Raw genomic sequence first — 14,106 nt, 5'->3', positions numbered from 1 at the left:
TGGATACCCTCAAATGAAAGCTGAAAGTCTGAACTTCTACTGCATCTGAATTGTTTCATTTAAAATTCATTGTGGTAATGTCTAGAACCAAAATTAGAAAAATGTTGTCTCTGTCCAAATATATATGGGCCTAACTAAGTACCAGCCATACAGCTATACTGGCAATATACAGTAGTTCCCTGGAGGGGAAAGAAGACACGGAACCGCAGGTTGAGTAAAGGACTTTTGCTAACTGAACTGTGATATTGAGCTTGTTGTGATAAAGTAAGGAATAACGTGAAGATAGTTGACAAGCGAGTAAAGAGGAAGGACTTGAAGCAGTGTTTGGAAAATGCTTCGCTTTGGGAAGGAAACGCTAAGTAAGTTTTGTGCCTGCTATTAACTGTATATAATCCCCGCCAAGTTATAGTTTAGTAAAAAGTTTATTTTTCACTGCTAGTCTCCCTCATTGAACTGTCAAACATCTGGTCCTGGCCAACCAAAGTCAATGATTAAATGGGGCATGCATGGGCATAGTACTCCCACAGCACAAATCCACACACCCTGCCAGGGCCACCACCTTCATATAACGTGCAGGATTGTAAGAGATGAGTAGCTTGCCCATGGCTACCACCCATGCCATGTTACACTTTCCACATTCAACTTATTATGTCACAGATGTCTGGGATGATTTAGTGAATCCTGCTTTGAGCAGGGGGATGGAACAGATGACTCAGGAGGTCCCTTCCAACTCTACCATTCTATGATTCTATGCTTGTAGAATTCTAAGATGTGGAACAAAACTGGAAGACATAGTTATTCAGCAGGCATATAAAAAGGATCAGTGAATAGATTACACGATACAATCTACATAAATTATGTAGATTTCAGACCCAATGAAACTGGTGTACTTACTTTGAAAGTCCAAGTCAGAATTTTCCTATAATTGGCTGAGCACCTACGGCAGGTATAAAGTCTACACAGCCCTAGTAGAATGGAAGGTTTAATTTTTTCCACCTTTAAAGTCATCAATGATCTGTACAATTCAATTGAGAGAATACACTGAATTCTTATCAGAAGGAAAAATAAAAATAAAGAGCTAATGTGGTTTCATAAATATGCATACCTGTTAACTAATGCTTTGTTAAAGTATCCTTTAAACTTATGATAGCATTCAGTCTTTTTACTTTGCACATCTAGAACTGGCAATCTTTGCCCACTCTTCTTTCCAGTAGCTATCCAACTCTGTCAGATTGCAAGGGCATCTCCTTTATACAGCGCCATTTTCAGGTCAGCCCACAGATTTTCCATTGTATTCAGGTTTGGTCTCTGTCTGGGTCATTCAGAAACTTTGATCTTTTTGGGAAGTTTTTTTTACTGAATTGGAGGTATGTTTAGCGTCATTGTCATGCTGAAAAATAAAATTCTTCTTTATTTTTACCTTTTTAACAGAGGCCTAAAGATGCAGAATTGACTGATAATTGGAACTGTTAAAAATTACATCCACCTTGATTAAATACTCAGTTCCAGCTGCTAAAAAACAGCCACAAAGCACAATGCTGCTTCCATCATGCTTCACTTTGGGTATTATGTTCTTTTGTTCATGTTCAATGTTGGCTATGTGGGAATTATGGCCAAAAAGTTCAGCCTTGGCCTCATCAGACCATAACACCTTTTCCCACATGATTTTGGCAAACTTTATCTTGGTGTTGGCAAAACATAGCTGGGCTTTGAGGGATTTTTTGGTAAGAAAAGGCACACACCTTGTTACCCTACCCACCCCAAAGGACAGATTTATGAAGAATATTGTGGATTATCATCACTAAAAGTGGCCATTTTAGTATTTTACAGCCTAGGGATAGGAAGTCAGAGCGCACGGTCCATTATTGTGGTGAACCACTACAGTGCTGGTAGCCTTAGTCTGTGAATAATAATCCAAAAATTTAAATAACAGGGAGTTTCTGGACCTTCATAGTCAGTGTGACTGTGAAATGATTGATCTGTCATATATTGCAGTAGCAAAAACTTAACAGCAGCTTTTTTTTTACTTTTCACACACTGCAAACAACGAGAGCAGTTTGTGATTAAATGTTCATAGATCGCAAAAAAAATGCCTAATCTACTAAAGATTCAGAAAGCTGACTCATGGCATCAGCCATTGCCAAGCTGGCTTCCTCACAGTATCTTGGATTTTACAGTGTTAGGCTGGTTTTACACTTACTGTATTTTTGCGGGCTGCGAACCTATTTTGCGAACCTATAGCTTTCTGTAGGGCCACAAAATTGGCCCGCAAAAATTCAATGGTGCGCCGTATGGCCATGAGGGCCGTTTTTGCGGCCGTGATAAAAGATCGAGCCTGCTCGATCTTTTATATGGCATATGGACATGGCCCCCATTGATTTACAGAAATTTGTTTTTGCAGCGCTCCGTGATTCCGGTTTTGCGGAACACCGTTTTTTTCCCCAATACTATTTCCATAGTATTCGAAAAAAAAACCTGTGATCTGCAAATTTTTTGCGGACCGTTATTGCGGTACACCACAAAAATGCGGCGATACGGCCCACAATGACGGCCCGCAAAAAATGCGGTAAGTGTAAAACCAACCTAAGGAAAAGATGTCAGAGAACACAGCATAGTGCGCTAAGGGGTTGGAAAAGTCTTAAACCTGATTGTGGTGTACTACAACACTGATGCACATTGAAAATGAGAATGGTATTCTCAGTCTGTGAATAACATTCTAAAGATTAAAGTAATATAAAAGTGCTGGCTTTGCAGTGTGATTGTGAATTGATTGATCTGTGATATACTGCATTAACATCACCTTAATAACAGCATTTTTTATTCTTCACACACTGTAAACAAGGAGGGTAGTTTAATACCCATTTGTCCTAATTTTGCTACTAAAGAAAATCCTGAGACAAAGGCTTGTGTATCTCAGAAAGTGTGCTTTTTTGTGATCAAGTTAATTTTCGTCACAGGGAATAACTTTGAAATTTTTTGGATTTCATCTGATCATTCTTCATAACACCCTAGAGTTAATGCAAATATAAAAACTGAAGCAGCAAACTTTGTGAAAACCAAAACATGTCAGTCTCAATACTTTTTATCATGACTGTAGCCACTCAGCAAAACAGCATTTTAGAGTTACTTTTTTATAAAAAACGGGATCATTAAAAATAAATAAAATACTAAAAGAGATTAAGGTTTTGCCACTGTTTAACTAGTCCAATTTAACAAGCATATGCGTCACAACAAAATTTGTTTTATTATAGGGGGGAATTTAAACAAAAAATATTGTGTGGTAATAAGGTAGTGACCCAGGATAGTTCAAATTAAATGTCTTTATTTTAGCAACTTATGAAAAATAAAACTAAACATGATCCTCCGATTTGCAGCCGGATCGTCCGTAACAGGCCCTATCAGTCCTCAGACAGGCCAGACATGCATAGCGCTCCATCTCTGCTGTTTGCAAAACCAATACTGACACACCCAACCCTTACCTGAAAGGTTAAATGGGAATCATGGACATGGGACACTTCCACGACCCGATCTGGAGGGAGAGATTTGTCCCACTACGCTCCTACAGATCTCTCCAAAAATAAAAGCCAATGTCAGGTTTTCCTAAATCTGACTTGGTCAAATAGCTTGACCAAGTCCATACTGTCTTTTACTTTGCACTGTGCACTTTGCAACTGTGACTGCAGTTACAATGCTCTCCAGCAAGTTCAGTTTGTTTCTATGCACACGGGGGGGACACATAACGACTCTCGTATGATTCCTCTCACTGCCTCACATAATCCCTCTCTGCTTAAACTTGGTAGAGTTGAACACTTGTTACCAGACAGGGTGCCCGTTATAGGGCATCTGCATCTCCTTTACGATTTCCCAGCTTGATGTTCCACAGAGAAAATAAAGATTTGCAACAACAAAACCCATCTGGTGATCTGAGCATTCCTCTCCTTGGCATTTCTCATCCAGACCAGGGGTGAATGGTCCATTACCAGGTCGAACTGTCACTCTGTAATAGCATAGGGACTCCAAGGCCCAATTAATAGCCAAGTACTCCTTGAATGTAGTCTTTTATTTTGTCGACTCTGTCAAAGGCACCTGCCAGTAACCAGGGCCGATTTTAGGCAAAGTGGGGCCCTAGGCAAAGTTTAAAATGGGGCCACAAATGCTAACATATTGCACATCACACAGAAGCATTTTGGTTGTATTTACATGCGTTCAGTTCAGGCTGCTAAATGAGTGTCATCGAGAATATTGAAGTCGTTCGAAGTCATTCAACACTTGTTTCCCGTTCTCTTTCCACTGTCTGAGAAAGAATGATGGGGACAGAATGATCACTAATGGATCAGATCACCATACAGTATCATGTTATCAGCAGCACATCTACAGTTTACACCCCATAGTCCTCCATATAATATAATGTCCTCCATATAGTATAATACGCTCCTCATAGTCCTCCATATAGTATAATACACTCCCCATAGTCCTCCATATAGTATAATACACTCCTCAGTCCTCCATATACAGTCATGGCCAAAAGTTTTGAGAATGACACAAATATTAATTTTTACAAAGTCTACTGCTTCATTTTTTCTAATGGCAATTTGCATATACTCCAGAATGTTATAAAGAGTGATCAGCTTAACAGCAATTACTTGCAAAGTCAATATTTGCCTAGAAAATGAACTTTATCCCCAAAACACATTTCAACATCATTGCAGCCCTGCCTTAAAAGGACCAGCTAACATCGTTTTAGTGATTGCTCCATTAACACAGGTGTGGGTGTTGATGAGGACAGGGCTGGAGATCAATCTGTCATGATTAAGTAAGAATGACACCACTGGACACTTTAAAAGGAGGCTGGTGCTTGGCATCATTGTTTCTCTTCTGTTAACCATGGTTATCTCTAAAGAAACACGTGCAGTCATCATTGCACTGCACAAAAATGGCCTAACAGGGAAGAGTATCGCAGCTAGAAAGATTGCACCTCAGTCAACAATCTATCGCATCATCAAGAACTTCAAGAAGAGAGGTTCCCTTGTTGCCAAAAAGGCTCCAGGGCACCCAAAAAGACCAGCAAGCACCAGGATCGTCTCTTAAAAGTGTTTCAGCTGCGGGATCAGCCACCAGCAGTGCAGAGCTTGCTCAGGAATGGCAGCATGCAGGTGTGAGTGCATCTGCACGCACTGTGAGGCGGAGACTCTTGGAGCAAGGCCTGGTCTCAAGGAGGGCAGCAAACAAGCCACTTCTCTCCAGGAAAAACATCATGGACAGACTGATATTCTGCAAGAGGTACAGGGAGTGGACTGCTGAGGACTGGGGTAAAGTCATTTTCTCTGATGAGTCCCCTTTTCGATTGTTTGGGACATCTGGAAAACGGCTTATTCGGAGAAGACCAGGTGAGCGCTACCACCAGTCTTGTCTCATGCCAACTGTCAAGCATCCTGAAATCATTCATGTGTGGGGTTGCTTCTCAGCCAAGTGAATGGGCTCTCTCTCAGTCTTGCCTAAAAACACAGCCATGAATAAAGAATGGTACCAGAATGTCCTCCAAGAGCAACTTCTCCCAACCGTCCAAGAGCAGTTTGGCGATCAACAATGCCTTTTTCAACATGATAGCACCTTGCCATAAAGCAAAGGTGATAACTAAATGGCTCAGGGAACAAAACATAGAGATTTTGGGACCATGGCCAGGAAACTCCCCAGATCTTAATCCCATTGAGAACTTGTGGTCAATCATCAAGAGACGGGTGGACAAACAAAAACCTTCAAATTCAGACAAAATAAAAGCATTGATTTTGCAAGAATGGACTGCTATCAGTCAGGATTTGATCCAGAAGTTGATTGAGAGCATGCCAGGGAGAATTGCTGAGGTCCTGAAGAAGGGTCAACACTGCAAATATTGACTTGCTGCATTAACTCATTCTAACTGTCAATATAACCTTTTGCTACTCATAATATGATTGCAATTATATTTCTGTATGTGATAAAAACATCTGACAAACACACATAAAAACCAGAGGCCAGCAGATCATGTGAAAATATAATATTTGTGTCATTCTCAAAACTTTTGGCCATGACTGTAGTATAATATACTCCTCATAGTGCTCCATATAGTATAATGCACCGCCATAGTTATCCATGTAGTACAATTCACTTCCCATAGTATAATACACCCCATAGTTCTTCATATAATGTATTCCCCATAGTCCTCGATACAGTATAATGCAGCCCACATATAGAATAATGCAGCCAACCCATAGAGCAGGGGTCCCCAACCACCGGTCCACGGCCCAGGACTGGGCCATTGCAGTGCTGTTGCCGGTCCTCGGAGCTGGACACAAGGGGAGCCAGCGGCTGTAGCTTCCAGATCACATGGATACTCACCCTCAGTTCCTGTATCCCTGTCGGCGCGGCGGCTTCATCCAGCGCTGAGCGGTCACGTGGTACCACTCATTTAAGGTCATGAATATGGATGCCACTCCTCTCCCATAGGTGTGGCGTCCATATTAATGAACTTGATGAGCGGTACCACGTGACCGCTCTGCACAGGAAGAAGCTGACACGCCGCGAGATGCAGGGAAGTTCAGCGACGTGAGGGTAAGTATGATGGGGGAGCCCAGCTATGCATACACGGGTGGGAGCGGAGCCATATATACAAGGGTGGGAGGGTGCTTGCGGAGCCACATATACAAGCGTGGGATGGTGGAAGCGGAGCCATGTATACAGGATGGGAGGGTGGGAGCAGAGCCATGTATACAGGATGGGAGGGTGAGAGCGGAGCCATGTATACAGGATGGGAGGGTGGGAGCGGAGCCATTTATACAGGATGGGAGGGTGGGATTGGAGCCATGTAGCCATTTATACAGGATGGGAGGGTGGGATTGGAGCCATGTATACAGGATGGGCAGGGGAGCCATGTATACAGGATGGGAGAGTGGAAGCAGAGCCATGTATACAGGATGGGAGGGTGGAAGTGGAGCCATGTATACAGGATGGGAGGGTGGGAGTGGAGCCATGTATACAGGATGGGAGGGTGGGAGTGGAGTCATGTATACAGGATAAATGTTATATTAAATGATAAGTATGCACTGACTACTAAACTACAACCCTGTCCATAGCCCCGCCCCCTTATTAACAAAGCCCCACCCCTGAGTCACCTCCATCCCTGCCCTGCCGGGCCATGGAAGAGTGGTCTTGCTTGAAGCCGGTCCCTGGTGCAAAAAAGGTTGGGGACCACTGCCATAGAGCATAATGCAGCCACCCCACAGAGTATAATGCAGCCCCGCCATACAATATAATGTAACCCCCCATAGAATATAATGCATCCCTTCTCTTATAATATAATGCAGCCACCCCTTAGAGAATAATGCAGCTACCCCAGAGTATAATGCAGCCACTACACAGAATATAATGTAACCCCCATAGAGTATAATGCAGCCCCCCATATAGTATAATGCAGCCCCCATAGAATATAATGTAGCCCCCTCATAGTAAAATGAAGCCCCCATACAATATAATCTAGCCCCTCATAGAACATAATGCAGACCCCCATAGAATACAATGTAGCTTCCTCATATAGTATAATGTAGCCCCATCACAAAGTATGATGCAATCACCCCCATAGAATATAATATAATACAGCCCCCCATAGAATATAATGTAGCCCCAAATAGAATATAATACAGCCCACATCCCCGTAGAATATAATGTAGCCCCTCCATATTATATAACACAGCCTCCCCCATAGAATATATTGTAAAATGTACCCCCAATGGTATATAACACAGCCGTATAGTATATAGCCCAGTACCACATGGTATATAGCACAGCCCCACATGGTATATAGCACAGCACCACACATTATCTAGCACAGTACCACACATTATATAGCACAGCACCACACGTTATCTAGCACAGCCCACCATGGTATATAGCCCAGCACCACATTGTATGTAGCCCAGCACCACATTGTATATAGCCCAGCCCCACATGGTATATAGCCCAGCCCACCATGGTATATAGCCCAGCCCACCATGGTATACAGCCCCACATAGTATACAGCCCCACATGATATACAGCCCAGCATGGTATATAGCCCAGCATGGTATATAGCCCAGCATGGTATACATCTCAGCATGGTATACATCTCAGCATGGTGTACAGCCCAGCATGGTGTACAGCCCAGCATGGTGTACAGCCCAGCATGGTATATAGCCCAGCATGGTTTACAGGCTGCACAGTATGGTATACAGCCCAGCATGGCATACAGCCCAGCATGGTATATAGCCCAGCATGGTATATAGCCCAGCATAGTATACAGCCCATCATAGTATACAGCCCAGCATGGTATATAGCCCAGCATGGTATATGGCCCAGCATGGTATACGGCCCAGCATGGTATACGGCCCAGCATGGTATACGGCCCAGCATGGTATACGGCCCAGCATGGTATACGGCCCAGCATGGTATACGGCCCAGCATAGTATATAGCCCAGCATGGCATACAGCCCAGCATGGTATATAGCCCAGCATGGTATACAGCCCAGCATGGTATATAGCCCAGCATAGTATACAGCCCAGATGGTATATGGCCCAGCATAGTATATAGCCCAGCATAGTATACAGCCCAGCATAGTATATAGCCCAGCATAATATACAGCCCAGCATGGTATATAGCCCAGCATGGTATACAGCCCAGCATGGTATATAGCCCAGCATAATATACAGCCCAGCATAGTATACAGCCCAGCATGGTATATAGCCCAGCATGGTATACGGCCCAGCATGGTATACGGCCCAGCATGGTATACGGCCCAGCATGGTATACGGCCCAGCATGGTATACGGCCCAGCATGGCAAATAGACCAGCATGGTATGCAGCCCAGCATGGTATGCAGCCCAGCATAGTAAACAGCCCAGCATGGTATTTAGTCCAGCATAGTATACAGCCCAGCATGGTATTTAGTCCAGCATAGTATACAGCCCAGCATGGTATACAGCCCAGCATGGTATACAGCCCAGCATAGTATACAGCCCAGCATAGTATACAGCCCAGCATAGTATACAGCCCAGCATAGTATACAGCCCAGCATAGTATACGGCCCAGCAGGGTATACGGCCCAGCAGGGTATACGGCCCAGCAGGGTATACGGCCCAGCAGGGTATACGGCCCAGCAGGGTATACGGCCCAGCATGGTAAATAGACCAGCATGGTATGCAGCCCAGCATGGTTTATAGCCCAGCATAGTAAACAGCCCAGCATGGTATTTAGTCCAGCATAGTATGCAGCCCAGCATGGTATACGGCCCAGCATGGTATATAGCCAGCATGGTATACACTCCATCATGGTTTATAGCCCAGCATAGTATACAGCCCAGCATGGTATATAGCCCAGCATGGTATATAGCTCCCCCAGAATGGCCCCACAGTCCAGTACTCACACGGATTTAAAAAAAAAAAAAAAAATACCACTCCTCACCTTCTCCTTGTGCCTGCACTGCTTCCGGCTCCTGTCTCCTGCACTGCCTTGCACACAGTGAGTGAGCGATGACGTCATCGCGCACCCGCTGTGTCAGAGGCAGAGCGGGGAATGATGGGAGAGGGAGCGTCAGCTGATGCTCTCTCCTCCATCATTGCCTCCTTCAATGCGGCGGCGGTGGGATTCGACGCTGGGGGCAGGAAGGCCCCCCTGCCCCACAGGGACCCCATAGCGACGGCATGATGTGTCGCTAGCTGGGGGCCCCTGGGGGAGCGGGGGCCCTAGGCAACTGCCTGGTCTGCCTGCCCCTAAAGCCGGCACTGCCAGTAACCCTTGGTCAGATCAAGCATTGTGAAGTACTGGGTCTGGCCCAGTTTCTCAATCAACTCTTTTACCCAAGGCATTGGATAAAAGTCAACTTTTGACACTTCATTCAATTTCCAGAAATCATTACAAAATCGTAGCAATCAATCTGGCTTTGGGAACAGTAAAATGGGAATACCTCACTTACTCCTGAACTGTTCAGTAACTCCTAGCTGGAGCATTTGTTTCATGTCAACTGTGATGGCTTACCTCCGGGCTTCTCGCACACAGTATGGTTTCATTCACACCCTTACTTAAGGCTCTGTGACAATGTCAAGGTGGATCACAGATGTACAGCAGGGAAGTTCTGAGAATACGTCTGCATTCTGCTGCACTAATTTCTGAGCCTCCCATTGCTGCTGTTTAGAGAAAGCATTTCTTATCTTTACCTTGTTCCCGGCCTCCTTCTCGGACAGTGTCAGAGGGTCCATAGTCGATACAACCGGAGTTGTGTCTGTAACCATACATTCCCGTTCATTCAACACGTTTAACAGATTTACATGATATAGTTGCTCAGGTTTCCTCTTCACTGGCTAATATACCTTGTAATTCAACTCGCAACCTTTTCCCGGACTTCGCATGGCCCTTGCTACTTGGCCATGAGCTTACTTTCTGCAGTGTGCACCAAAACTAATAACCTATCATTTTTTTTTTTTTTTTTTTAAAGGATCTGACTGTGGCCTTTCTATTGCATGTTCGGCTCTGCACCACCCGGGCATCGACTAGATGTTCCTTTATAATAGGCATCACAGCCTCAATCTTGTCCTGCATAACAGCAACATGCTCTATTACACTTCTATGGTTAGGAGGCTCCTGCGGCCACGTCTGTATGGCTATGTCCAGCAGGCCCCTGTGAGGTTAACCATATAACAGTTCGAATGGAGAGAACCTGGTTGAGGACTGTGGTACCTTCCAGACAGCAAACATTAGATAGGCAGTAACATATCCAAATCCTTCCTGTCTTTGGAGAACACTTTTTTTTTAGCATAGATTAAAGGGTTTTGAAAAATCTTTCCACTAGACAAATTGTCTGTGGGTGGTACACTGACATGTATTGTTTTATCTGGAGCATTTTACAAAATTTCTTTGTAACATTGCATATAACAGAAGTTCAAAGATCTGTAAGGATCTCCTTAGGAAGCCCAAGGTGACAGAACATGTAAAACAGCTCCATTGCAATAAGTTTAGACAAGGTGTGACAAAGCGGAATTGCCTCCAGGAAATGAATTTCATAGTCTACTACCGCTAATATGTCTTGGTTGCCACAGGCTAACTTTACTATGGGGCCCACCAGATCCATGGCAATCCGCTCAAAAGGCACTTTTATAATAGGCAGGGGAACTAATGCACTATGGAAAATTGGGTGGGTGTTGTCAGCTGACACTCTGAGCAAGACTCCCCAAACCTCTGAACCTCAGAATAAGTTCTGGGCCAAAAGAACCGATGTAGAATATGCTCTAGTGTTTTACTAATCCCTAGGTGACCACACAACATGTATTTGTTGGCCATTTCAAGCATTGCCCGGGGGTACGATTGGGGCACTACCAGCTATTCCACTACTTCATCCCGGATTTTGTCAACCCGATATAGCAACTCCTGGTTGACCACCATGCGCAGAAAAAAACCCTCACCTCCAGGTTGCTGAGCCACCCCATTTATCTCTATCACTCTTTCCCGTGTCCGATACAGTGTGGGTTCCTGGAGCTGATAGTCCTCTGGGATATTTCCAGCTCTGAGATTGTTGTGGTCTCTTCGACCTCTTCTGCTAACACCTCTAGAGTAAACCTATCAGGTTTACACTCTTTCCCTATGATGGTGACGCCTACAGCAGGTATCTCTGACTTGGGATCTTCAGGTTCTGCACCCGGATACACCTTTACCCTGGGAAAGGTATTTTTACTCTCCCACAGGGACCAGAACAAGGGTAAGTCCCTTCTCAAAAAAGTCCTTTAAGGAAGGGTCTTTACTACTCCCACCACATGTTTAACCTTCCCGCACGGAGTGGAAAAGATAATCTATGTAGTCGGATACTCCCAGAGTTCGCTATGTATACAAATGACCCTAATTTCCCCCCCAGTGGGTTCTAACCCGGAGATCTTTGACCTATGGACTAGCGTCACTAGGCTCCTTGAGTCAACATGAACCTCTGCCTGGTGTCCGTTGACGCGCACCTGGCATCTGCGGTGTAGACGGTCTGGGCATACATCGATACTTGGTAATTAAACCCTCAGTCCATGGGTTCAGCAGTCAGGGAGCAATTGGAAACCAAATGTCCTGGCCCTTGGCACAGCCAGCACCTGATAGCAGTGGCACTGCTAATTCTCAAGACCAGTTATGGGGAAACTGGTCTCGTCTCCCGTCACCCTCACTTTGGGGTATCACCTCAGTATAGACTTTGTTCTGACTGTCCTCAGCAGAGGGTTGTGTCCCTTTTCCAGGCTACTGGCCTTTTGCACGGGACAGCTGTGGCTGTAATTACAACATGTTTCTATGCACATCCTGGGGGACACGTTACGACCCTCATATATGATCCTCCTCCCTACCTTACAATATATCAAATAAAAAATAGAAAATAAATAAACTTTTTGTCACCAGTTTATTTTTATGTGTATACTTCCCAACAAATGTAGCAATCTTGGTTACGATGTTTTTTTGAGGGTCATAATACTGTTTTTGTTTTTTAACCCTTTCAGCCCAAAGCCTGTTTTCACCTTCCTGACCAGGCCAAATTTTGCAATTCTGACAAGTGTCAGTTTATGTGATAATAACTCTGGAATGCTTCCACGAGTCCTAGTGATTCTGAGAATATTTTTGCATGACATGTTGTACTTCATGTTAGTAATAAATTTTGGTTGATATTTTTTGCTTTTATTTGTGAAATATGGGAATTTTGGCTACAATCGCAATTTTCAAACTTTCAATTTTAGATCCTTAACCCCTTTCTAACATTGGAAGTACTATCCCGTCCACGGGACCCGGGCCTGTATGACCGTGGACGGGATTGTGCGTCACTGAGATCCGCTACGCTCCCGGGGGGCACAGCTGATCGCGGCCGGGTGTCAGCTGATTATCACAGCTGACACCCGGCACTATGTGCCAGGGGAGGTCACAGACCGCCTCGGCACATTAACCCCTGGCACACTGCGATCAAACATGATCTCAGTGTATTGGGGGCATAGGAAAGAATCAAGCAGGGAGGGGGCTCCTTGCATGCTTCCCTGAGACCCTTGGAGCAACGTGATGTGCTCGTGTTGCTCTGATGGCCTCCTCCCTGCGAGCCCCTGGATCCAATATGGCCACAGGGGCCTTCGGGGTCCTGCAGGGAGGCGGCTTTCTCAGTGCCTGCTGAGAACAGGAGCTGAGAAAGCCTCCTGCAGTGCCTGTCAGATTGCTGATCTGACACAGTGTACTGCAAAGTGTCAGATCAACGATCTGACACTTTATAGCAATGTCCCACACTGGGACAATATAATAAAGTAAAAAAAAAAAAAAAACCAAGAGTAAAAATAATTATAAAAAAATTCCTAAATAAATATATTAAAAAATCCCTAATTCTTTTATTTGTAAATAATAAAAGAAACATAGTAAACATATTTCGTATCGCTGTGTCTGTAACGGCCCGCCCTTTAAAACTGTCCCACTAGTTAACCCCTTTAGTGAACCCCTTAAAAAAAAAAAAACAAGGCAAAAAACAATGCTTTATCATCATTCCGCCGAACAAAAAGTGCAATAACATGCAATCAAAAAGACGAATATAAATAAACATGGTACCGCTGAAAATGTCATCTTATCCCGCAAAAAACGAGCCGCCATACAGCTTCAGTGAAAAAATATCCTTGTCTTCAGAACATCCACGCTGAACAAATGGGATGAAAGTGGTGTAGGTACTACCATCTGTGACTGTGAGCAGCAAGCGTTTCAGTAGAGAGAGATGTGAGGCGGTGACGCTGATAATGGTTTCATTGCCACTCATCATCTTGGTCGAGTCCTCAAAGTTTTTGAGAACCACATAGATGCTAATCAGCTCTTATGTGCGGAGGCTGACCGGAATACTGCCGTGCATGGTGTAGTTGGTATTCAACTACTGCCCCATGCTGCTTACAAAGCCTTCCAATATTGTGTGTAACATCGCACACCAGTCAGTAATATGGAAGCTGCAAATGCTACTGAAGTACTGCCAGGACGGCGGCAGCTGTAGCTGACTTGAGGAAATGGACACACATGCGGCGTACTTTAACAAGTAGTTCAGGGAGGTCTGGGTGCGTTTTGAGAAA

This window comes from Dendrobates tinctorius, unplaced genomic scaffold (genome assembly GCF_039654945.1).
Source record: "Dendrobates tinctorius isolate UK_male_01 unplaced genomic scaffold, ASM3965494v1 ptg000370l, whole genome shotgun sequence".
Classification (NCBI taxonomy): domain Eukaryota; kingdom Metazoa; phylum Chordata; class Amphibia; order Anura; family Dendrobatidae; genus Dendrobates; species Dendrobates tinctorius.
Note: the sequence above shows the minus strand (reverse complement) of the source record.